At 40.1% G+C, this 25,812-nt stretch overlaps 2 long non-coding RNA genes across 2 annotated transcripts; one reads left to right on the top strand and one right to left on the bottom strand.

The window, feature by feature from the left end:
* The first annotated feature begins 10,143 nt into the window (after positions 1–10,143).
* Positions 10,144–17,851, top strand: LOC114549877 (uncharacterized). Its single transcript, XR_003691603.1, has 3 exons — positions 10,144–10,183; positions 17,186–17,492; positions 17,770–17,851. It is a non-coding gene; the product is annotated as an uncharacterized LOC114549877 (long non-coding RNA).
* Positions 17,852–23,530: 5,679 nt separating this feature from the next.
* LOC114549873 (uncharacterized) lies at positions 23,531–24,545 on the bottom strand. Its single transcript, XR_003691600.1, has 5 exons — positions 24,391–24,545; positions 24,166–24,299; positions 23,888–24,001; positions 23,741–23,794; positions 23,531–23,564 (listed from the first exon to the last, which is right to left on the bottom strand). It is a non-coding gene; the product is annotated as an uncharacterized LOC114549873 (long non-coding RNA).
* Between the last annotated feature and the right edge of the window lie 1,267 nt (positions 24,546–25,812).

Below are 25,812 nucleotides of genomic sequence, written 5' to 3'. Positions count from 1 at the left end.
AGAAATAAAGGCCTAAAACTGCCACAAACAAAATTATTAGATTTTGGAGGGAGGTGGGGCTTATGACTACACTGCAGCCAGCCACCAGGGGGCGATCCAGATGTTTTGTCTTTACACACAGTATATGCCTCTGAGTTTGAATGTCTTGAATTTCTTTTTTATTTAAAGGTGCACCAATCAATGTTTTTATTCAATTCAAATGTTTTTGCGTCCCATATCCGTCTTCATGAGAGGGATAAAAAGGCACACAGTAAACATAAACCTTGAAAAAACACAAATACAAATACAACCCCGCCAAATCACAGGGGTCGACATCCATTCTCATGGAACTAATATTATCACAGGAATTTGGCATTCTGTGATATTGTAGGTAATTAGTGGGGGAATATTTACTTGACAAATTACAGACATGGCCACACGGAATTAAGATCACAGACCTCCTCCGTAATTACTACAAATACTAGTCCCGTGCAAATAGGGTTCAAGCCACATTTTCCCTATAATTGGCGGGCACCAAAACAGAGCTTACACTAAAATGAATATTGAACTTAAATTCATCAGTTACTCACAAACTCAACCTGAAAATAATGATAGTGTTGCTCCATATCTGCAGGATGTATAAATAGGCAGCTGTTTGCCAACACAAAACAACTTCCTAAAGCTTGTTCTGCCGATCCCAAATGGCCAACAAATACTATATACGAATGTCAGGTTAAACATCAACAACATGGCACATCCCTAACCCAAAAAGGGTAGCAGATTTCTTTATGTAGGCCTAATTGTATATCAATGTTATTTTAGAAGTTATCTGCTGTAGTTATGGCTGATACTGGGGCAGGAGCATCACAGGAAAGAAGGAAATTAAACCAAGAACAACTAAAAGCTGAAAGGGAAAGGGAAAGATGACGTGCCAAACCCTGAGTCTATCTCGGTCTTTCATCAGATGGAGACAGTTACGGGATTTTAATGACTAAAAAGCATCCATGAATTGGCCCTCATGTATGTAATATGTCAATTTTATATATAAATTAACTTTACAATGCGCCATGTGGTTGTAGTCAGTAGCCAACATTAAATTACACCTCCCCCTTCCATTTAGCGCCCGGTTTTTATTTCTTTCAGTCCGTGGTTGTGTTCTACTATTTTCTGGTCCCTTGTCCCCCTGTAATGTTACTTGTGTAAAGCGTAACTGGGTTTCATGAAATGCGCTATATGAATATAAGTTATTATTACGTTGGTTGCCACAACAATCTCTTAATGCTTTGGATCGTGACACAGTGACAGTGATACCAGGTTTACCTCATGATACATCCAAAGTAGACTAAATTACCTTATGAACACTTGAAATGCAACGATGCATCTGTAACTTACTCTTTTATTGTAAATGAATGATTTTCTGTCTTTGCAAAACATTCATCGCGACTATATGACCTCCCGGTAACACTAACTCAGTAATCTACAGTGGACAGTACAGCACCGTAAAGAAAAGACCTTTATGACAGCAGGTGTGGTAAAAACTCTACCGCTATTGTCCAAAGAGGACATCAACACAAACTGAAAGTTACATATAGCCACTTTAAGTAAGTACAGAAAATACAACACACAATATGTATTGACTAAATATAAAATCTAATGTATATACATGTTGTAATTATTTAGAAGTCTGTCAAAGAGAGACGCTATCTCTCTGCCCTGTCAGACGGTGGAAAAAGGGATGGGTTTGGGAGTTTTGTCATTTTCCTAAACTCCATTTCCCTGGTTATATCTGAGAGTAGGGCTAATACCTGGAATTATCATTCCCATCCGATAAGGTTCTTATGCAATGCAAATGTTGTTCACTGCTTCAGGGAAAATGACGGACCTTAGGTACGACAGATTGCAGGGACCCGGGTTCCATTAAGCCCAAGATTTAATTTTTTGGGAGATGGGATGGATAGACACATAACAAGCTGGGTCCAGATTGTTGGTTTTAAGAGGATGCCCGTGGCCGGTATGTGAGTGTGACTGGCTCGCTCAAGTACTAATTATAAGACTGCTGTAGATTCCGCTTTTGTTTGCATTCTGCATATTGCATGCTACATTTTGGCCAAATCAGTACATACTGCTAGTATAGTATGTGCATTTGAATACAGCCTTTGTCAATGTCTCTTCACTCCATGTATTTAACAGAATCATAAAGATATAATTGGATCCACCCTAGCAGGTGCAGGAGAGTCACGCAGCACCTGTTCACACCCACACAGTCCTGAGAGAAGGTCTGATTAGAGAGAACACCTGTGTAAGTGGATGATGACTGTGTAGGAACTTTACTTTCCGACTTGTATATATTGGACAGGACAGAAACAAACAAGTTGGAAAAGGCTGCTCATTTCCTGTGTGTTACTATTTCCCTAGTCTATGTCCACAACGTTCCTCTTCCGACACTGTCCAGGTGCTGCCGAAAATTCCACTGGATGTCCCTTTTTTCAGCCGGATGTCCGTCACCTTCCTCTTTCTTTGTTTATTTATCAGGACTATGGTTAACTGCTCCCAGATCTCTGCAGGGTAAATCCAGACAGCTAGCTAGACTATCTGTCCAATCTGAGTTTTATCTAACACGATTAAAACTACTTTTGAACGTACACATGTTCCACCAAAACAAGTTCGATTGGTTTAAAGAAATGTCAATAAACTAGAGCACGTTTTTCTCCCATCCATCCCATATTTGATCATTTGTTTTTTGGTACCTTCAGTGCACATCTATCAAGTAAATACACACACACACACGCACACACACACACACGCACACACACCACACACACACACACACGTTTGTGGCACTATCTATGTGGGGACCCGTCATTGAAATAATGCGTTCCTTAGCCCCTTACCCTAACCTTAACCATCACAACTAAATGCCTAACCTTAACCCTTACCCTAACCTTAACCATCACAACTAAATGCCTAACCTTAGCCCTTACCCTAACCTTAACCATCACAACTAAATGCCTAACCTTAACCCTTACCCTCACCCTAACCATAACCTAATTCTAACCCTAATCATAAAACCAAGTCTTAACCCTCAAACAGCCTTTTTAAACTTTGGGGTTCCAGCTTTTTGGCCCCACAAGTATATTGGACTCCCAGTTTTTGGACCCCACGTATATAGTTAAACAAGCACACACACACACACACTGGCAAGGAACACACACACATACTGGCGAGGACCATGGAGCAGAAGAGGCCTTCATGTAACAACAAAGTCAGCTAGATAGACCACAGACAGTCAGTATTGACTCATCTTTGAGTTTTAGTTTGGAATTCTGGTTTGTACTGACCCTTGCCGAGAAATTGTTTTCCAGTTGTTGTGGGGACATTTCAGTCAAAAATCAGTTAATCCACTGGGTCTTCACGTTCTCAGATGATGGGAGTACAAATACGTTTGTGTTGGTTCTTGCAGCCAACAACAGAACAAATAGTGTGCCTTGCTCATACCTTCTACTTTTTTTTCCCTCTATCCCTCACTCTAGACTAAGTTTTTTAACACATTTTCTGATAGATGGAGCAGGAGAAGAGACAGAGGATGACCTTTTCTTTCTGTTAAAAAGCCAATACTTCAAACTAATAAGCTATTAAGTCTTACTGGATTGTAATGACCATAGTCACATGTGGGTTTTTGTGAGGCTAATTGTCTTTACACTCACTGGTAAAGGTAAAAAAAACAAATTAGTCATCTTTTCTTACGTTTTTTTTTTCTCTTTACTTTAATTCAACTTTTCTTTTTAAACACACAACTGTTTTCCCCCCCGATTTTCACCTATTAAAGGGGTGATAGAATGCAAAACCAATTTTACCCTATCATAGTTGAATAATGACAGTTCGGTGGGTAAATAGGACATACATAGAAGCTCAAAGTCCCACTGACACCCCTTTACTATGAAAATCTCATATTTTGAAACTGCCGCTGAAAACGGGCGAATCTCAACAAAGCTAGTTGCTTGCGCAAGCATCTCAAAATCCGGAACCTTAAGAGAACAGTCACGCCCCAACATTTACATAGACTACACAACTGACTGAGATCAGGTAGTCTTCTGAATCTAGCTAGGTCACGCAGATCTCTGCTATTCCATTACAAAATTCACTTCTGAAACTTTTTTATGCGAGAAATCAACTATGTAAAGCTCAAATATGGGCCGTTTTACGAAAATGGATGGCTAATTGCAAATTTTGTCCGACTGTGTGTCGGAGTTCAGCGCCGGTGCTGCCTGTGTTGTTGCCTCGCCGCCCAGTCTGCCTTCCTTTACACACCCCGACCTGCTCTGAGCTCGATTGAGCTCCGTTACTGCTTGCAGCCCACAGCACTCCATACCCGCGCAAAGTCACTGTTTTTTGGCAAATGGACTACTAAACGCTGGTGCTCTGACAGAGCTCCAGGGCCTGCAGCTCCCCTCTTCCTGCTAGCTAAATGCCCGGTGTGTGTGAGTAAGAGCGCGGTCAGCGAGCTTGTTGCACCAGCAATCTGTTACCACAGGTTCCAGTTAATCTTTTAATGTGTGTAATTATAATGTGTTGAGTTATTTAAACAAACGATTGGGGAAATAAACGCCGCTTGTCCGCGAGTCTCATTGATAGAGCCTGCGGCTGGATGTAGCTCTATCAATGAGAGCTAGCTCCTCCTAGAATTCCTCTGAAATTCACAAATATTCATTAACTTGAAATCGGACACCGTTGTTAGCTTTATAAGACCTTTAGGGAGATGTTGTATAAGTGGCGTGACGAAATTCAAACTGTAAATATACACACATTATTTGGTAAATGAAGCTAACTATCCCTGATTTGTAGCTAGCTACACATAGCTAGGATTGAAGGGACAGTCATAGCTAACGAAACCCCCACTGTTCACAAAAATTCATTAACTTGAAATCGGACACCGTTGTTAGCTTTATAAGACCTTTAGGGAGATGTTGTATAAGTGGCGTGATGGAATTCAAACTGTAAATATACAGAAATTACGCCAAAAATGAAGCTAACTATCCCTGATTTGTAGCTAGCCACACAGCTAGGATTGAAGGGACAGTCATAGATAACGAAACCCCTAATCTTCACAAAAATTCATTAACTTGAAATCGGACACCGTTGTTAGCTTTATAAGACCTTTAGAGATATGTTGTATAAGTGGCGTGACGAAATTCAAACTGTAAATATAGCTAGTTATGCTGACAGCCAGCCAAGATTAACTGGAACTGTAAGAGATTGCTGGTGTAACAAGCTCGCTGACCGCGCTATCACTCTCACACACGGGCCATTTAGCTAGCAGGAAGAGGGGAGCTGCAGGCCCTGGAGCTCTGTCAGCGCAGCAGCGTTTGGTCCATTAACCCCAAAACGGTGACTTTGCGCGGGTATGGAGTGCTGTGGGCTGCCAGGCGTGACGGAGCTCCAACTACCTCAGAGCAGGCCGGGGTCTGTGGAGGAAGGCAGGCCGTGCAGCGAGGCAGCAACACAGGCAGCACCGGCAGCTGAACTCCGACACACAGTCTTACCAAATTTGCAATAAGCCATCAATTTTCGTAAAACGTCCCAAATTTGAGCTTTATATAGTTGATTTCTCGCTTAAAAAAGTCTCAGAAGTCAATTTAATAACGTAATAGCCCGACAAACAATGTATAACTTTGCAATGAGACCTGCTGTCGAGTCTCCCAAGTGTTTCTATGTAGTTTGCTCAAACCAATCAGCGCGTAGCTCATTCTGAATATTCATGAGCATACCATATTTGGAAGAAAAGCTCTTGTTCCAAATAGAGCCATATTCACAGGGTAGTCAAGGGCCTAATAAAATAGCATTTGGGCAATTTTCAGCCAAACCAATGTTACATACCCCATTAGGAGACCTTAAGGAACACTGTAAAATACCCTATATCATCATTCTATCACCCCTTTAAATGATGAGAAAAAGGGTTAAAGGGTCTTCTCCAATGACCCTCTGAGCCAATCCCAAAAAGATTTTTTTTTTCTTGTGCTGGTATTTTTCCAGATCTGTTAATTCATCTGGGAAATAAGTATTTTTTTTTTTTCAAAAGTTCCTCCTCAAAAACACACTCGAGGAAATTGTCCTTCGTTTGAAATGTGCTTTTCAGAGGAAGACTGATTTGTGCCTTTGAGGATCAAACTTCAAGAGACTGTAGATGTAAGCGCAGGAAGTTTTGAGATAGAAGAGGCTCTGGCACATCCTCTGATAAAAGATTTAAGCGTCGACGTTCAGAGAAAGGCCTCTGGAAACATTCTTTTCCACTTCATCTACTAGAGAGAATCAAATGTTACCGTCCAAGGAAATGTCTTACTCTACAATCTTCATTATCCAACAAGGTTGGAGATTGTTTCATGCTTGCAGAGTGCCAGATTTTTCTGCTTTGGCAGAAGTCGGCAGTAGTCACAGGGACAACTTCCTGAGACACCTTGCTCTTTTCCAAATGTATTTACATGGACATTAGCAAAGGTCAGATTTATTCCCTCTCTCAGTACTGCTCTGGTCTAAGATGCAAAGCCTGCTAAAGTCTCCAAGTTTTAACCTCAATTTGACTGTTGATGTTATTGAAAATTCACTCTTTCCATTTCCCTTTCACATGGCTTTTATTTGGTTCTGCATTACAATACTTGATACTTTTCTTGTTTCTTTCTCTCTCCTGATGCCTTTAAACACAGTTTATTCTTACTGTTTATCCCTGTTTCTTTGTATGTCTGAGGCTTTCTTTGGATTGCATGAACTTCCTTTGTTTGTCTCTAACCAAAGTAAGAGAGAAGTGTGATAGAGCTGGAAAAACTCCGGTTTAACCAGCCTTCCCCCTGTTTTCGCCCCCCAAACCTCCAGGCTGCCTTGACAGAGGTGGTGATTAGTGGCTAAAGAAGGGAGGAAAACAGAAACCACTTATCCTTACAAATTGCTTTCCAATCTGTTTAGCTGATTTACAGATAGCTGCTGATGACAACAGTCCCATTCCTGCAGGGCCATTACCCACTATTGCCTATAGTCCAACATAGCCAGCAAAGGGCTACACTCACTCTTCAACCCATGTGGTAACACATGCATCCGCTGCTAAGAACGGCAGTGGGTCTTGCCAGAAAAGTCTCACAAAGTCACACAACCAGTGTCCATTTCCTGGTAGAGTTGGCAGTTCCACTAATTGAGTTGTTCTTCTCTTTAGCTGTAATCAATGCTCTACTCCTAGTCTATATCAACGATGTTTCATTTCTGGGATTGTTTAGGTTGCGCCGGAAATTCCACCGACTGTCCCTAATTTACGGCTGAAAATCCCTCTCCTTCCTTTTCCTTTGTGTTGGCGTTCTAACCTCCGGCTGATTTGTGAGGACTATGGTTAACTGCTCCTCAGATCTCTGCAGGGTAAATCCAGACAGCTAGCTAGACTATCTTTCCAATCTGAGTTTTCTATTGCACGACTAAAACTACATTTGAACGTACACACATGTTCCACCAAAACAAGTTCTTTTCCCGAGGCTATTTAGCAGAGGCACCGTGGCTCCATCCGGCGCTAAGCACCGCCAAAGACGATTGTGATTGGTTTAAAGAAATGCCAATAAACCAGAGCATGCTGTGTGGACTAGCCTTCCTCCGCACTGCGGAGGAAAGTCAGGCAATGCATGACTGTTCTACCCCTAACCCTAAAAGCACATCCACTTCAAATATGCCAGCTCGGGTTATGGCTGATTCCAATAGCAAAATGTAACCTTCTTGAAGTTGTTGAAGTTCAGAATATAGCACAAAAGATAACATCAATGCGGTATTGATTCTGATTGTCTCTTGCCTCCCAAAACAGTAACTCCAGTTAAGTAATTTGTAGCCAAATCAAATGTGTATAGTTATAATGCTATGATTATCATCATTATTAGTAGTAGTAGTATTAGTATTAATAGTATGTTATACTACTATATTATTATGTCACTTTTACTATTATACTATTTTATCAACTATTATTTTATTATTTACTGTATTATACTACTATATACAATTTATTTATTTATTTTTTATTTATTGGATTATTTACACATGACGCACACTCAATCAGATGAGCTACAAAAATGCCCCATACTATTGTTTTATATTATATTACTACTATAATATTATAATATACTCATACTACTTACTGTATTCCTAAACTATTAATGTATAATATTCTATACAGCTGTACTATACATCTCACTTTATACTATATCACACTCACACATATTTATACTGTTCTGTATTTATTTTTTACCATATCATGTAAATATGTCGTACTGTTACACCACCACTATGTCAATGGCGTTTGATTAGTCTCGAACCCCATGAACATAAAAACCAGGCGTGTGCACGGTATCCGCATGAAGGAGCATTTCTGCTCCGCATTCATGTGTTCACGCTGCATAATTATCTATCCTCTTGAGACATTAATTATCATTCCATGTGTTGGTATTTATTAATAAGGCTGTTATTGCATATAATTTGCTTTTCCTCCATGAACCAACACCTAATAATCACATAATGGATGTGGATGGAAACGTGCATTCATTGGTTTATTTCACTCATTTACTTTTGTTGATTTTATGGAAATTCAGTTAAAATTTGTGCTACATTGGGATGGACATCTGGCTATTGCTACATGCTGCAAAATCATGTCAGGAGGAGTTTTGAGTAGATTGAAGGGTTGATGAAGTCAAGTCAATTTTAGATCAGGTCTAGACCATACTACTCAACATAACAATTAACAGAGACCCAACATTCCCCCGTGAGCAACACTAGGCAACATTTTGAGGCAGCCCTCTAATCCCCACACACACACACACACACACACACACACACACACACACACACACACACACACACACACACACACACATAATATCACCTGACTACTCCTTTAAAACTCAGCTGCATGGGTGCAGGTAGCTGTAAAGGTGTATGGCACAAAGCCTGCATTATTCGACGGCCTGCTTCATTTTGTTAATGTGATCACCCAAAATAACACTGCCTAAAAACTGATTGGACTTATTTCCAACATGAAGCCTCTTCTATTTGTTAATTGTGCGGTGTTCTAGTGGGGTAATAGATAGTCTCGCATTACCAGACCTATCTCCACAGCACTGCGGAGGAAGGTGTGGCAATGATGCCTCCCGCAAAATAGCTTCGGTAAGGAACTTGTTTTGGTGGAACGTGTGTACGTTCAAAAGTAGTTTTAGTTGTGCAGCAGAAAACTCAGATTGGACAGATAGTCTAGCTAGCTGTCTGGATTTACCCTGCAGAGATCTGAGGAGCAGTTAACCATAGTCCTCACAAATCTATATAGACTAGGTAATAGTAAGTAAGTAACACTTTATTTATACAGCACTTAAAACACAGGCCTCACACACACATGCACAATACATATGAAGAAATAAATAAAAAGAAACATGAGTTACAAAATACAAATTAAATTTAAAATACAGCATAAAATGGCCGCAGCACATTACACAAAGTCTAAAGTCAGTCCTTCCAGAAAAATGCAGCGTTTTTTGTGATTGTTGCGGGCAAAAATCCTTGATTATGCGGCACGTTTTCTTAAAAAATGTGGTGGAATATGGAAGATATTTATGCGATGAAACTGTGGGAACTTGCAAAAGTTCCCACAGTTTACACAGGTCGGGGTGTGTAAAGTTGAAAAAGAGAAAAAAAAGTGATTCCCCCTACACCCTTTATTTCAAAAAATAGTTTACAGATATTCAGTCATCGCAATACGTAAACAAATAACATACAAAAATATATACAAATAATATAATATGAAAGTAAAAATAAAAATAATAGTTTAAACAGAGGGAAATAAAAGATACAAAAGATACAGACTTTCAAAAATCGTTAATAGAGACAGCAGGAGCACTTAAACAAAGAAATTTCAGAAAATATATATATATATATATATATATATATATATATATATATATAAAGATAGCTTTCTTATTGGATACCAACTTAAGAGACTCAAAGTACATGTCAAATTCAACCTCCAACACCCTGCTTTTCAATGAAGTTCACGTCGCGTAATTACGTCACTTCATAACGTTCCCATGGCAACAGGGAAAAATGGCTGATCTTGTGTGAAGTAAACGCAAAATTTTTCAACTTTCTGCTTTTCAGTTACAAGGCAGGATTAGCTGGGAGACTTCTAAATGAGGGCGCACATGTAAGTAGTTCTTTTGTAGATTATGGTGAACTTGTGTGTGTTGTAGCAGTGCTTTGCTATTGAGAACGACGTAGCATGCTAGCGTTAGCATTAGTGTTAGCATGCTAACGCTACGAGCTAATGGTTGTGGTTAGCCAGCTCATTTCGGACTGTGACGTCACAGTCTGAGCCGATTTTGAACAGCTCACTAGGAGACTGAAGGCAGGACACATTCAGAAACCAGATCTCACTCAAAACAGCATGGATGGATTTTTTTCAAAGTTTGTGTGTGTGTGGAAGCACCAGAGACACAAAAGAACACCCCAAATCCAAGAAAGTGTTTTTTTTCATAATGTGGGCACTATGACAGTGCCTGACCATTGTGGGCTTTTCTTGGTCAGGAGAAGGATTTTTAAATGAAAAAAGGCAGTCCTTGGATTTCAATGGAGCATGTGACTTTTACGTGGTAAACCACTGTTCATTTGCTGTTTTTTACTAACAGTCAACATTCTTATCCTAACCTCAACCATGTAGCTTTTGGTTTAAGCGGTTATATATATAACACTTTTGGAAGAGGCTGACAAAATGTGTCATACTGCCTAATAGAAGACGGAGCAACAATAATAAGAGTAGTATTATATATATTTTTTTGAGGTTTATGAAAAGCAGTTGCATATATAACAGAGTCATGGAGAGCAGGAATACTAGTTTAAATGAGTTTCTGAGATGTCAACTGAAAGTTTGAGACATTTGAACTGAACTTCTTAGTCTTCAAGTAGCTCATTTCAGATCATAAAAGAAGGCAGCTGCTCCGCTCAAATTTCATAATTATTTAATGGGTTACGGGCCTAATGATGCCTTCTTAACTGGATGAACGATTGCATTTTTAAAATGAAAGGCCAAATCCGGTTGATAATGACCTATTATAGAACAAACAGAATAAAATACTGCATTGCATAATCAAGTTGAAAGTATGTCAAGTGAACTGGAAGAGGCATCATGTTGGAAATAAGTCCTTTTACTTTTCAGGGAGTTATTTTGGGGGACAGCATTAACAAAAGGCAGGCTTTCTATTATGTGGTCATGTACTCAGTGTGTGATGCAAACAAGGAACATTATGTCCTGACTAACCTCAAGTAATCATTTATCATGCTAATTTGTGCCATCAGCAAACAGAATCACTTGCCTTACATTACTGATACAAAATTACTAATTTGTTCTCTCTAATCACTTCTCCCTCATTTAAGCCCTTACAGCTACTTGCACCCACACAGCTGAGTTTTAAAGGATTAGTCTGGTGATATTGTTCTTATTAACAACAAATCCCACACAGAGAGCCAAAACAGTGAATGTATCTACTAACAGGTATTGTGTGCAGGGCTTGACATTCACTTTTTTGCATGACGAGACTAAATACGTTCGTCAACCTTTTTTTCCATGACTAAGACGAGACGATGACGAGACTGCGCCGATGTCCAAAAACGCTGACTAAGACTAAATTAACATGCATTATTGTTGACGAAAAAAGACGAGACTAAAATGTTTTGCATAAAATACAAACTGAGATAAAATCTCTCTTCATTTTCGTCTACAATCTTCTCTACTTTTTCATCATGAGATAGAATATTCAGCTGTTACCGAGACCCGGTGCTACGACACCGACAGGTGCCCTAACGACCGCTATCTACCGGACCGAATAGCAACGCAGATTTTGGTGCCACTTAAATGCCTGCGCTTCTCTCTGATGCTCCTAAACGAACGTTAGAGGGAACCGAAACATCGCTGCACGGGGTGCTAGTTAACACTACACTTGGCAGCAGGTAACGTTAGCATACCGTTAGCTAGTTAACACTACACTTGGCAGCAGGTAACGTTAGCCTACCGTTAGTTAGCAGCTGGAGTAAACACGGTTACAATGCTAACAGCTAAACGGTGTAAAGGTTTGTCTCTATTTCCAACACGAGATGTACGACAGTCTGCAGCTGCCGTTGTCTGAAAAACAACACATATGTTACGTTCACTTGAAATACGCCTCGCCAGTTTCGTGCTGCATTTATTTTAGTGTAAAATATCCTTTCCCATGCAGTGGTTGTTTTTGTCGTTTACTGGTGAAATAAGGAAGAGGCTCAATATTTATAGAACTTTTATATAATTTATTTATTTTTATAACTATTTGACTGAAATGGTTATCATAAATAATTTATTTAAAAAAAAAAAGACTAAAATGTTTTGACTAAAACTTGACTAAAATGGCGAGACTTTTAGTCAACTAAAATTTGATTAAGATACCTTGAGTTCTCTTTTGACTAGTCAACTAAAACTTGACTAACACAAGACTAAGACTAAATTAAAAATAGGTGACAAAATTAACACTACTGTGTCACCTGTATTGTTACCTGTTTGCTTTACTAATTGAGGCGCCATCTTGTGGTTACATAAAAACACAGCAATCCAGGCAACAGAACAAACCAAAATGCTTAAAGATAGGACCTTATTAAAAAGTGAATCTGTAAGCAAAAGATAAACTAAGCTTGTAAGGAAAAAAACAAAAATATCTGTTCTTTACATGCTTAGTTTATGTTATTATTTAGCTTAGATATAATTTGTTGGAGATACTGGAATTTGAATTTTTTGGTTTATTCTTTGCCAGGTGTGTTTGTATTTAACCACAAGATGGCACTTAAATTAGTAAAGCAAACAGGTAACAATACAGGTAACACAGAGGATGGCCTGATGACTGAATGTCATTCTATAAGATTCCTTGTGATGTATGAAAATGTGCAAAAATAGTTTTTCAACACACAGTATTCATGTCCAAGGCCCTGATGAAGCAGTTAAGATGGTTCTTCATAAATTGACTTATGATAAATATACATAAACAATTGTAACAAAAAACAAACCTTAACTCCAAACAAAGTATATACTATGAAGTAATGTTATGTAAACCTTCAAACTCTCATGAACAATAGAGGATTCTAATAATAGTAACAAAGTGCAATAGAGGTAGCTAGTTCTTGCTTTTGCTCATTCTCCTGCTTCTTCATAATGTAACTTGTGAAAATTGTACATAAACAGTTGTAACATAAACCAAGCAAACCTTAACTACAAAAAAAAACAAGACCATTAAACAAATTCTGGGTTCATCCATTCGGCATTCCACTTTGCGGTTTCCTTTGCAAAAGCCTCCTTGTCTGGTGTAGTTCATGACTGAGATCTTCAGAGTCAATTTCATAAATTTCTCCCAGGCGAAAGACTGCTTCCTCTTGAAGGAAACATCTGCTTTTGGGGTCCAAAGCTTGTATTCCTCTCATTATTTCACAATTGTCTTTGGAGAAGCGCCTGTCTAACTCTCCAAGTATGGTGTCCACAATGGGGTAGAAGATTGTCCTCTAAAGGAATCCTTGTCACCATCGTTACATTTGCGCTGACCCAATGTAGAGGTTATGACAGACCCACCGAGTCTGAAATTAACGTTTTGAGACGTCTTTTTCTCTACATTTTCAATGGCTATATTGCACTTTGTGGCAGTGTCTACAATACTTTTCCACAGATTGTCAACAAATGTTTCACTTCTGTACTCCTGAAATGAGTCTTTGAGTGCACTTACTAAATCCACTGCCATGGCAAGGTCAAGTGAAGGAGATTGGAGGGTGTCAGACAGCACCTTTGCATCCCCAAGGAGCCTTCAAAAGGTTGCAAGAAGACTGACAAAGCTTAGGTCTAGCTGAGTTGGCAAACTTCGAGCATCTACAGATCTTTCCCCACTATTTTCTGTAGCAATGTCATGCAGAACACGAAGTACAGTAGGTAATCGGTCCATTAGATTTCTGCAGGCCAAGTATCTACATGCCCATCTCGTGTCACTGAGCTTCTGCAACTCGCTGACCTTCATACATTTTCTTTTGCACATCCAGCCACTTCTGGTGAACATAGGACCCAGACATATACACATAAAGTTTCTGCAGTAATGCAAAAAAACAATCAGCCTCTGGGACTGCCTTGACCGTATCGATGAGTACCAAGTTCAGGCAATGTGCGTAACAGTGTACATAAACTGCATGTTTTGCGTCAGTCTTTATTCTGGCTGCCACTCCAGAGTGTTTCCCGCTCATTACTGATGCTCCATCATAACCTTGTCCAACAAGATTGGATCTGTACTCAAGTCCATATCTTTCCAAACAGTGGATGAATTTGTCCTTGAGTCCTTTTGCATCTAATCGTGTGGCTTGTTGAAAGTCAAGAAAACTTTTGTGCTCTGCCATTGTAGTAGTACCTAAGTACCAGTGAGAGCTGCTCCTTCTTTTCAGGTCTTTGGTTTCATCAGCAATCACAGAGAACACTTCACTTTCCTTTACTTCCTGAATTATCTCCACACGGACCATATTTGCTAAGCATTCTAGGATTTAATTTTGAATTACACTGCTTGTGTACTTGACATTCTGCTTTACCTTCAATTTTTTCTGTACCACTGGGTCATGATTTGTAATCATTTCCAAAATTTCTAGAAAGTTTACTCTGTTATCTGCCTCTTCTGTCTCACGGTGACCTCGTTGTGCAATGTTTTGTGTTGCCGTCAAAAGAAGTACTTCAGCCACTGTTTTAATATATTTTCGATTCTCTTGGACTTTCTTGTTGCATGCTTCATTAAGGGCATCACGTATGGAAGAATCTGTTAGTATTGCCTTCTTGTGCTCACCCCATGCAAACATGGCATTGACATGACCCTCTGACTTTTCATGTACTTTATATCCATCTTTGTACATTGCCTTTTTCCAATGGGAAAATCCCAGTTCTGATGTGAATACAGATGCTGGGGTGTTTGGTAAAGAGAAATGTCGACATGCAAAACAGTAGGCGGAGTTTTGGCTTTGGGAGTATTTGAGCCATGGGTGGTGTTTATACCACTTGCTGTTGAAGGACCTCTTCCTGTTGCCTTGCACGGTTCGCAGAAATACTTTAAGTTGAGGCTGTGTAGGACCTGCTGCTCTGGACTGTGAAACGTCTGTAAATTATAAATAATCGTGATCAGTCCTTACTTCAGTTTTTATGAAGTTTCATTCAAAATGATTAATTACAAAGTGAATTTGTGGTCAGTATTACAACTTCCATGATATTTAAATGGAAGGCACTCAATGTCATGTAAACTGAAAAATAAAATGTCACAACATACCATGAGGTCCAGGTGGGGCAGCATGTACTTGTGCAACATGAGGAGCCTCTCTGTCATTGCTGTCACCATCACCTACTGACATGCCCTCTGAATCACTTTGCTCACTAGATGAAGTACCTGAAGTATTATATGTATATGTAACCATTACACCCATAGACTGTATGTGGACAGATTAGTGTCACACATTTTCCTTTGTCTTTTCATAATGTTTTGTATTGAGATTTAAAGAATAGATTGTCTATGTTTAAGTGTGGGGTTTGCTGTATATTAGCAAATTAATAGCATACACTTTGGGCAAAATTAAACCATCCTTTTTAAATTAAATCAAGTATGAGAGTACACGACAACTTCAGGTAACTGTTCATGAATGACATATGTGAACATAACAGAACTTGACATACCATGCTTAGCAGGTGGAGCTCCAGACACTGCTGGATCCTCCTCTGGGTGTGGCTGGTCAGCTGTGGGAATACACAGAGATCTGAGACATCAATAGGCTGGTGGTTCTGCCACACACACACACACACACACACACACACACACACACACACACACACACACATCATACATATGTACATACATACATACACATGTATGTATGTATTATGCACATTTTATTATTGTTCTTCTGTCTTTTACAACTATTTTAACTATTGTTTTTTTTTTGAAGAAGCTCTGAATATCTTTGCTTCTCTTCATAACTATTCTCTTAACCCTAACCATGGGGGAAATGTAATTCAATCACTCAATCAGTCCGTCAATTCACTTTGAAGTAATAGCGATAACTAGCAAGCAGGATCATTGTCAAATTGGGTTAGAATCAGTGTGCAAAATACAGGTGTTGTCAACAATGTGCCTAATTATATCTATTTATAGGATCTACAAAAGGTTTATTTTTACATAACTACCACTCACTTTTAATAACACAATTAACACATATTGCATCTCAAGCATTTGTGGCATTTGAATGCAATTTGCTCTGCCTATTTAAACGTCTAAAAATATGTGAACTGTGAAGATGAGCTAATTGATACAAACAAAAAGTCCTTTATCTCCAAGAGAAAAGTCTTTAAAAAAAGTTTAAAAGTTTAAAAAAGTCTTTAAACAGCCCTTAAATCACAGAGCAAATAAATAAGTCACCACTTGTTCTTGTGTTATAGCTACATAAATCTAGACTGTCACACTATATTTCACACACTGGTTGGCCAAAAATATAACATAGCTCTATTGAACACACACATCTGCAAACAAACACCCTCAGTCTTCAGTCCAGAAAATAGCTTTTCATATTTCATGGCGGTATCCAAATAACAATTAAAAAAACAAAATGCTAACGTTCAATGCTTAACTTGGTTTGCAGGCTGCTAAGCTAGCTAGCTAGTTCCGTGTAGTTCGACTTTTAGCTGCTACTTAGTGCTAGATAAAGTTTTCCTACACATTCAGAGGGAACAACGATGTAACAAAACATTAAATTACCATACCTCTCAATCGACAGATTCCAGCATTTTAATCGTTGTTGTATCGTTGCTGTTGGAAATGTGACCGTCCTCCCTTTTTCACAGACCAGCAGCAGGTGCAGGGTGCTCATCTCATGGGTCACTTGACCTACATGGCCAAACGTCCGCTGAACAGAAATCAGCTCTCACAGCCTCAGTACGACCATTACTGTGTTAGTTAAAAATGTAAAACTGGCCCTAAATCAGTTGTTCAGCTGTCATCATTGATTGACAGCATTTCTCTTGTTTCTTGTGTTGACGAACTTGACCAACTAGATCAGAATCGCCATTGGTTTGCTATGTTGAACATATCAAGGTAGTCGAGACCCAAGTACATTTTTTCCTCTCTGCAAACAGAGTCAGAGATCATCATCCGATGATTCAACGACAGTAGAGACAGGCAGAGGACGCGGACGAGGGAGAGGAGAGAGAGTAGGGAGAGGACAGAGAGGCAGAGGTGGATTGCATGCGGTAGGAGCAGGGCAAGCGACAGAAGAGGAAGCTGCCGCGGAGAGAACCGGAGCCATCCCATGACAAAGACGTGCAACGTCTATAAGAGGGGTGACAGCTGGAACTGCTACAAGGTCCCGAAGATAGGTGTTTTCGAGAGAGGACGAGGAGAGAGTGGAGGAGCTCCCAAGGGCAGAGAAGAGAAGAAACGCAGGTTTGTGTAGGCTACGGCCTAATAGTAGAATAACGTGCACCATAGTATTTTCAGCCATATATATCTTGTCATACCCTTGTCAAAACAAGAGCCTTAGTCTCCTAATCATTGGGGATTATTTGTTTTTAGAATTATCTAGCTATACAGTTAATCAGCTTCTCTTACCTCCATTGGTAAAACCTTGACAATTTACACAGCATTGTTTTTAATCCCACCATACTAACATTTAACCTATGTAACCTTACAACTGATCACATCACATTTTGTTTCTTTCCAGCACCTTCTGCAGGGCATGAGCCTGGAGGACCACCGCCATCTCACCTCTCAACTTTTGAAATAGCAGCCAGGGCTAGTTTTTTTACATTACATTACATGTCATTTCATTACATGTCATTTAGCTGACGCTTTTATCCAAAGCGACGTACAATTGCTATTTATGTCAGAGGTCACATGCCTCTGGAGCAACTAAGGGTTAAGTGTCTTGCTCAGGGACACATTGGTTGATGTATCGCAGTGGGAATTGAACCCCGATCTCCCGCACCAACGCCGACAAGGTCACCCTGCACCTGTGGAGGTCCCAGGACTACCGTGGTGCACCTGTGGTAATTGTACAGATATGCCAACAGATGCAGAGAGCAAATGTTGTGGCCAAGACTGCGTAAGCCTTCTGCCACATTTAGACCGTACTGTTTGGATGAAGGCGTCCTAAGGATCCACCAGCAGTACAGAGCCGACATCACAGTATTAGGCCAGATTAGGGAACCAGGTGATGACAACAGGGAGTACAGGTATGCTGCATTCATTTTCTGGCGAGTCACTGGGCCAGTACAATTTGAAGAAGTAAAATGAGCAACAATGATAAGTGGAAAATGGCAATGCAGATGTATTACTGTTTACATACTATTTACATTTATTCAAAATTATCAATCACTTTAGTGCCATATTGAGTGAAAAGGATTTGCAGGTCCCACATTCAGCAGGGATTGGGATCAATGGCATGACGGCCATGGTCATCATTGTAGGTCAGTAGATGCGTTAAGAGCCGATTCTGTGAAAGAAGTGCAGTGCAATTAGACAAGTGCACACAAGTGACTGGGCTCTAGTCAAAGGATGCACACATGACACATACCAAGACCTCGCTGACTTGCATCTGTACGACATTGGTGGTGGAGGGATGGGTGGCAGAAGACCTAGCCTTCTGGGGTCATCTTCTCTCATTGTCCTGGTATGAGGCATCCCGACTCTACTCGCCACTCTTGCCTTGATGACTTTTGCTTGCAGGTCCGGGATGTATTCATAGCCCTTTTCAGATTTCAGTGCGTACACACTGTACCTTCTTGCATTTTTGTTGTATTTCCGTTTGAAACATAACATAACTATAGGAAATTTGGTCATGATAATGGGGCAAACTTCAGAACTGATGTTAATGTGTAGTTACTTGAAAACAACTGCATTTCTGAATAAGTGCATGTCTGTAGGTGTGCTTTACAATGAGAAAAAAACATGTAGGAAACCTACATTGGCCCTTGGCATTCCTGATTGCTGGTCGGTTGCGGTGGAAATTATAATCCAGTGCCGCAAGGAAAACTCCTGCTTCATACACTCGGTAAGAGAAGGCTTGACGCCTGCTGACATGCATAAGAATATCTATTTGGAAGGATTCTAGGGGCGCTGTTGATCTGTATAAATGAAAACTTTGAGTGAGAGGAGTCACAAAGAACAACATGGCATAGAGCTATGTCAAAAATGCATGTCCTCACACTTTACCTGAAACGCAGATATTTATGCACATCCTTCTGCCAACGTTTATTCAAGATGATCTCCACAAGTGCTTTGTGACTCCTTGAATCTCTCTCTATACACTGCTTCCCCTGCTGGTCTCCAAGATGATCATGTTGGCAGCTTCCCAATTCCCAGGTGTGAATGTTGCAAACATGGTGGAGAATTCCATCCCAATGTGCCTGAGCAAAATAAAACAAAAATACAAAACAGGAGGCTTATACAGTATGACCACATACTTCATGGAGCTTTATGGCTACAATTGGAATAAAATTAATTCTCCTTACAAGGAACTGCTCAGTTGTGTTGGCTGTCTTGCAAAACCAACAGAAATGGTTGACTATGCCTCACAACCAGTTGAGGAGAATAGATTGTCCTTTTACCTTTGCTACCTGGAGGAGATGAACAGAAACCACAACAAATGCATTTACATTAACAAATGTTATCCATTGCATTGCTGGCCAAAACAATGAAGATTTTGTTGCCAATAAAAGATTAACATACTTGTTGGCAGGTATGGGTCAATGCATTGAAACAGAAATGGGATGAGTACAGATTTGAATGACCATACATCAAACTTACAGTGGACATTTTTTTAGCCAGGCTTTTGGCACCATGCCACATGTCTAGGCTGTGGTGTATTGCAAGGTCCTTGTATTTGCTTTTGTCTGGGTCTGTGGAGTCAGTCATGGCATCATGTTATTTAAAAAAATATCAATCTGCATTTCTAAATTTGGTTTTCATTCATGTCATGGGATGACCACTTACTCAAAAGGTCTGCGATCTGAACATGAGCATCCGTGCAGATCTCAACTACCTTGACTTCCTTTGAGAGCTTGTCCACAGTTTGGATAAAAGCCTCTTTCTCCTTGATGTTTGAATTCCAAAATGTCTGACATTTGTCTATGGTGGCTAGATAGATTATTGCCTTGCTTTCAAGTAGAGATGGCCCGATACCACTTTTTTGCTTCCCGATACCGATTCCGATACCTGAACTTGCGTATCGGCCGATACCGAGTACCGATCCGATACCAGGGTGTCTTATATTTCATTATGTTTTAACAGCTGTATACTACTATCCCTGTATGGATTTGATATGATTTCTATCTTTGTTGTCGGTCTGGCTCAGGTTAAACTCTTTGTGAAACATGAACAAACACAAACAATGAATGCACCAAAACTTTCTTTTATTCTCCAGTTTGACAGTCAGTCAACGGAAAAAGAACATAAATAAACTACTTTAATGTAAATTTTCTTTAGGGCTTTATTACGTGGTATCGGATCGGTGCATAAACTCCAGTACTTCCCGATACCGATACCAGCGTTTTAGGCAGTATCGGAGCCGATACCGATACTGGTATCGGAACATCTCTACTTTCAAGCTTCATAGTGGTGTAGCTACAGAACTGTGCACAGTGTCCTGGAGAGTCATTTTTGCCTACAAAAGACAGTGATCTATAAATTCTAGATATACATAGCAGATGCTTGTAGACAACGTCACTGACATAGGATCCTGCTATGAACACATACATACAGTATAGGCCAAAAGTTTGGACACACCTTCTCATTCAATGCGTTTCCTTTATTTTCATGACTATTTAGATTTGTAGATTCTCACTGAAGGCATCAAAACAATGAATGAACACATGGAATTATGTACTTAACAAATAAGTGTGAAATAACTGAAAACATGTCTTATATTTTAGATTCTTCAAAGTAGCCACCCTTTGCTTTTTTGATAGCGCTGCAAACCCTTGGTGTTCTCTCGATGAACTTCATGAGGTAGTCACCTGAAATGGTTTTCACTTCACAGGTGTGCCTTGTCAGGGTTAATTAGTGGAATTTTTTCCCTTATTAATGGGGTTGGGACCATCAGTTGTGTTGTGCAGAAGTCAGGTTGATACACAGCCGACAGCCCTATTGGACAACTGTTATAATTCATATTATGGCAAGAACCAATCAGCTAAGTAAAGAGAAACTAGTGGCCATCATTACTTTAACAAATGAAGGTCAGTCAGTCCAGAAAATTGCGAAAACTTTGAATGTGTCCCCAAGTGCAGTCGCAAAAACCATCAAGTACTACAACGAAACTGGCTCACATGAGGAGCCTCAGAAATTGTAAGTTAACAGCAGCTCAGATTAGAGACCAGATGAATGCCACACAGAGTTCTAGCAGCAGACACATCTCTAGAACAACTGTTAAGAGGAGACTGCACGAATCAGGCCTTCATGGTCAAGTAGCTGCTAGGAAACCACTGCTAAGGAGAGGCAACAAGCAGAAGAGATTTGTTTGGGCCAAGAAACACAAGGAATGGACATTAGACCAGTGGAAATCTGTGCTTTGGTCTGATGAGTCCAAATTTGAGATCTTTGGTTCCAACCGCCGTGTCTTTGTGCGACGCAGAAAAGGTGAACGGATGGATTCTACATGCCTGGTTCCCACCGTGAAGCATGGAGGAGGAGGTGTGATGGTGTGGGGGTGCTTTGCTGGTGACACTGTTGGGGATTTATTCAAAATTGAAGGCATACTGAACCAGCATGGCTACATGCTGGTTCAGTTTTAGTTTTAGACAGACAGATTTAAACAGGACATTGGCTTAGCTTTTATTGTTCTGTGTGTGATATCAATAAATATCTGTGAGATTCATTTTCCGTTTTATTTATTTATTTGTCTTTAAGGTCATACAACCTTTTTTACATTCAAGTGACCTCACTACAGCACAAATATTCTAATAGCCCCAATTTACCTGAAAAAAATGATGTACATTGATTGACTATAGACAACAAGGTTGCTGTTTTACAAGCTTTTTTAGAAAATAAAACCAGACGGAAAAGTAATTGTAAAAATGGCCTCAGGTTTCTCAGCGTTAAGGGTTTAATGAAAATACAGGATGTTTAGATGTTAAGAGATGGATGAAGAGGGAAAGGAGGATGATGGAAGAAGGATGTCGTCTGATAGTCTGGTCTGGGAGGATGAACAGAAGACCAGGTGGAAGAGACTCCATGTGGGGGTTCAATCTTGGAAGAGTTTTCACTCGAGCATATTATGGACCCCCAAAGGCTGAATTATATTGATCAGATATTAACGGAGATCGTTTCTATTGTTTCAGATGTAGGAGCGGTATGCCTGAGATGACCAGCTTCTGAGGACCTGAATGGTTTGATCGGAGATGCCTAGTCTGGCTTCTGAGGACGTGGCACCAATGCAAAGGGAATGGCTTGAGTAGCGTTCTGTGGATATGCCTGAAATACTGAGGATTTAGTGTAAATGTTTCTGGAACCAGAATCGAGTGGCCATTTTTCCTGTTTCTGTAAGAAAAAGTGGGTGTTGCAGTGATTCTGTGGCGGGATACCTGGAGCTGATGTATTTGGTCAGTGGCTCGTATGTAGGATTGGAGGCAGAAAATGTAGATGGGGAAAGAAACTCCTAGCTGATCTCTTTTACGTCTTCGGAGAGTAAAAATGAGAGAAACGGAAGTGTGGACATTGATGTCAGATAGACTGGGATGATGAGAAGGATTATAGGTAGGGCTGGGCATCGTTCAAAATCTTTCGATCCGGTGCCAATTTCGATACCTCAGTTTCGATACCGGTTCCTAACGATACTTTTTTCGATCCCATATGTTTTAAAATACATTTCAACATCAACAAAAATACATTAAACACAAAACTTTTATTTTTCACCTTAATTAAAACAAATTCTGGTAACACTGCTCACTCAGGGTAACATTATTAATAAAACTGGTTATGCTTTTTGGATGGGGGTGCGCCAGTCAGATACTCAGGATTGGTATCAATCCTAACTTGGCCAAAATTAACAAAAAAAGAGAAACCTTTTTGCCACAATATGAACATATTATAAATAATAAATAAACAAATGACATTGTGTACAGGCTAATATTGAACCAACTAAAATGCAAAGCAATGTAAAAAAAAAACTTTAGTGCAAAATCAAACTGCATTCGTGATTAACCGCTCAGCACTTTTTCTTCAGAAAGATCAACATGTCGGCTTTTTCTGGAGACAGACAGGCCCGCTCCTGGCTAATGGTGTCCCCAGCAGTAGAAAATGTACGCTCTGAGGGTGTTGATGAGGCACAGAGGTACCTGGTTGCCAAGCTGGATAGCATTGGCAGTGTGTCCTTCATACTCCAACACCAAGTCGCAAACCTCTGTAGAGCTGTATCTCCTCCTGAATCTTCTCTGAGGTGCTGGTCATACTCTTGGCTCTTACTTCTATCGCCATGTCTTCCTCTGCAAAAATCTCCTCAAGGGCACAAAGCTTTGCCCGCTTCTACAAACAGAAAAGAAAAAAACAAAATAAGGCAACATTACTGGGTAGCCGGACTCAAACGTACATATTCATTTTCTTCTGAAAATGAAGCAGGAAGAAACAGGATGTCCGTATATATTTATCTGTGTTGCTACTGGCGCTGCACAAGCTTCATCAGATAAGTCATCTTCACTTACTGCCTCTTCATTGTCTTCTTCGGGCTGCTGGGCCTGGGTCCTTTCACCTTTATTCTATATTTGATGGAAACACAGGTATTATATACATTGATTTGATTTACAATGGAAGAGGAGAAAGATTACCAGTATTAAGAATATTAAACACACCTGACGTGTGGCCCTACTAATCAGCTCCTCCTCTACTCTGCCCCACACTGCTCTTGACTTAAATCTTGGGTCTAAGGCCCTGCTTTCCTCTAAAAACTGCTGAATGCACTCATCCTGCAAGACAAGAACATAGTATAGAAGTTAGGTTTCTGAGTATACCTTATGAAAACAATTGACAAATCAATAGGATTATGATACTTGGTATCTTTTTGAAAGATCACCCCAGATTTTTTCTTTGATGCTCTGAGTAAATGTGGTGAAGGGATGCTCAAGTTTACCCAAGATGGGCAGAATCTGACCCAATGTTGGAATTCTTTCAGCGGACATGCAAAGTGTTGAAGTATACAGTAGCTTCATGACTTTAACAAACTCCTCTGCTTTTCTGAAGTCATCATCAGTAACTCGCTCCAGTCTGAAAAATGTCCACATAGTTTTATTAACAAGATTAAACTTCTGAACAAAAGATATTTAGCACTGATACTAGAACAAGCCAATTCAAATACCTGTCCTTCTCCATTGCCCTCTTTAACCGAGCGTCCATGGCAGCTGCCTGGATGGCAGGGAACTGCTTGAGGAACCTCGCCACCATTTCAATCAGGAGAGACTTCCTTGCAATTATGAACATATTTATTGTACAGACAAACATGTAAATGTACAAGTCTCTGGAGATTGGACTCCATCGAACCCAAACAAATCCCCTGATGGAGTCCAGACACTGGTGGTGGTGAACGAGCAGAGGAACCATCGACAGCCAAGCGCAGACGAAACCCAGGTCCGAGGGCTTGACCACCGGTGGCAGAAGGGGAGGAGGCGGGACGCACTCTATTTCCTGAAACGACAACTGCCAACTGCGGAAGAAAGAGCAGATTTAAAGCAGGGTATCAAGCTGTGATAGGCTCGTGACAAATGGCCGACCCTGATTGGTTTAACTAACAGCGACACAGCTGCACTGATTACTACTGACAAGTGACGTACCATGAAACAGCTGATCATTATGAGTGATGGAAAAGGTATATGAAGTCTTCCTTTAAGAATTTATGCTGAGCTTCATTAGAAAGAGGCTATTCCACCTGTTCCTAACATCCAAGATGACTGCATGTTCTGGAAGGCCTCCAGAGAGAGACAGATGGGTCAAACTGGTTATCCATTTGGGGAAACGGTTTAATAAACAATTTAATCAAGACAAGTTAAGTTTAGCATATTTTGATTTCTACTTACCGAGAAGTTTCTGCTTTTCATTTAAGATAGGTTTAGCCACATTGTACAGTTTTTGAGCAGCAATGTTTAGTGTGTGAGCAAAGCAGCCAATCTTTATTATGCTCATCTTTTCACTGCCACATCCATGTTTGCTGCATTGTCTACAGTGATGGCTACAACTTTGTGCTTTATTTCAAATTCATCCAGAATGCTATTTCTTCTGCTATGACTTCCCCTATCTGGGACGTGTAGACTGCCCTTGTATGGAGTACGTTCTCCTTCATGGAACCTTCTTTCACATAGTGGACTGTAACGGTCAAATAGTGGTCTTGAGCCACGCTGGTCCACCCATCAGCAGTCACCGCCACATCAGCCACAACTTGCAACTTTCTCTTCAGATTTCCTTTTTCTACTGCATACCATGCAGGATTAAGTGTATTTGACAGCAGGTCTCTGCTGGGGGACTGATACTGGGGGTTTAAGGTGCTTATCATCTCCCTATAATTGACATTAGAGCACAAAACATTAACAATATAATGGTTTAATTTTTTTATTGACAATAACAGTAAAATATGTCATCCAGGCTAAAAGAGGCTATATTGGCAAACTACCTTTAAAAAAAACTCCCTTTATATCGATAGCTTGCTCACCTCCACCATGGGGCCTCCACTGTCTAAAAAGGTAGCAAACCTTTAACAATAAACCCTGTGACTTGGGCCCAGAGAAGC

Source organism: Perca flavescens, chromosome 23, assembly GCF_004354835.1.
Source record: "Perca flavescens isolate YP-PL-M2 chromosome 23, PFLA_1.0, whole genome shotgun sequence".
Taxonomy (NCBI): Eukaryota; Metazoa; Chordata; class Actinopteri; order Perciformes; family Percidae; genus Perca; species Perca flavescens.
This window is presented reverse-complemented; position numbering and strand designations above follow the sequence as displayed.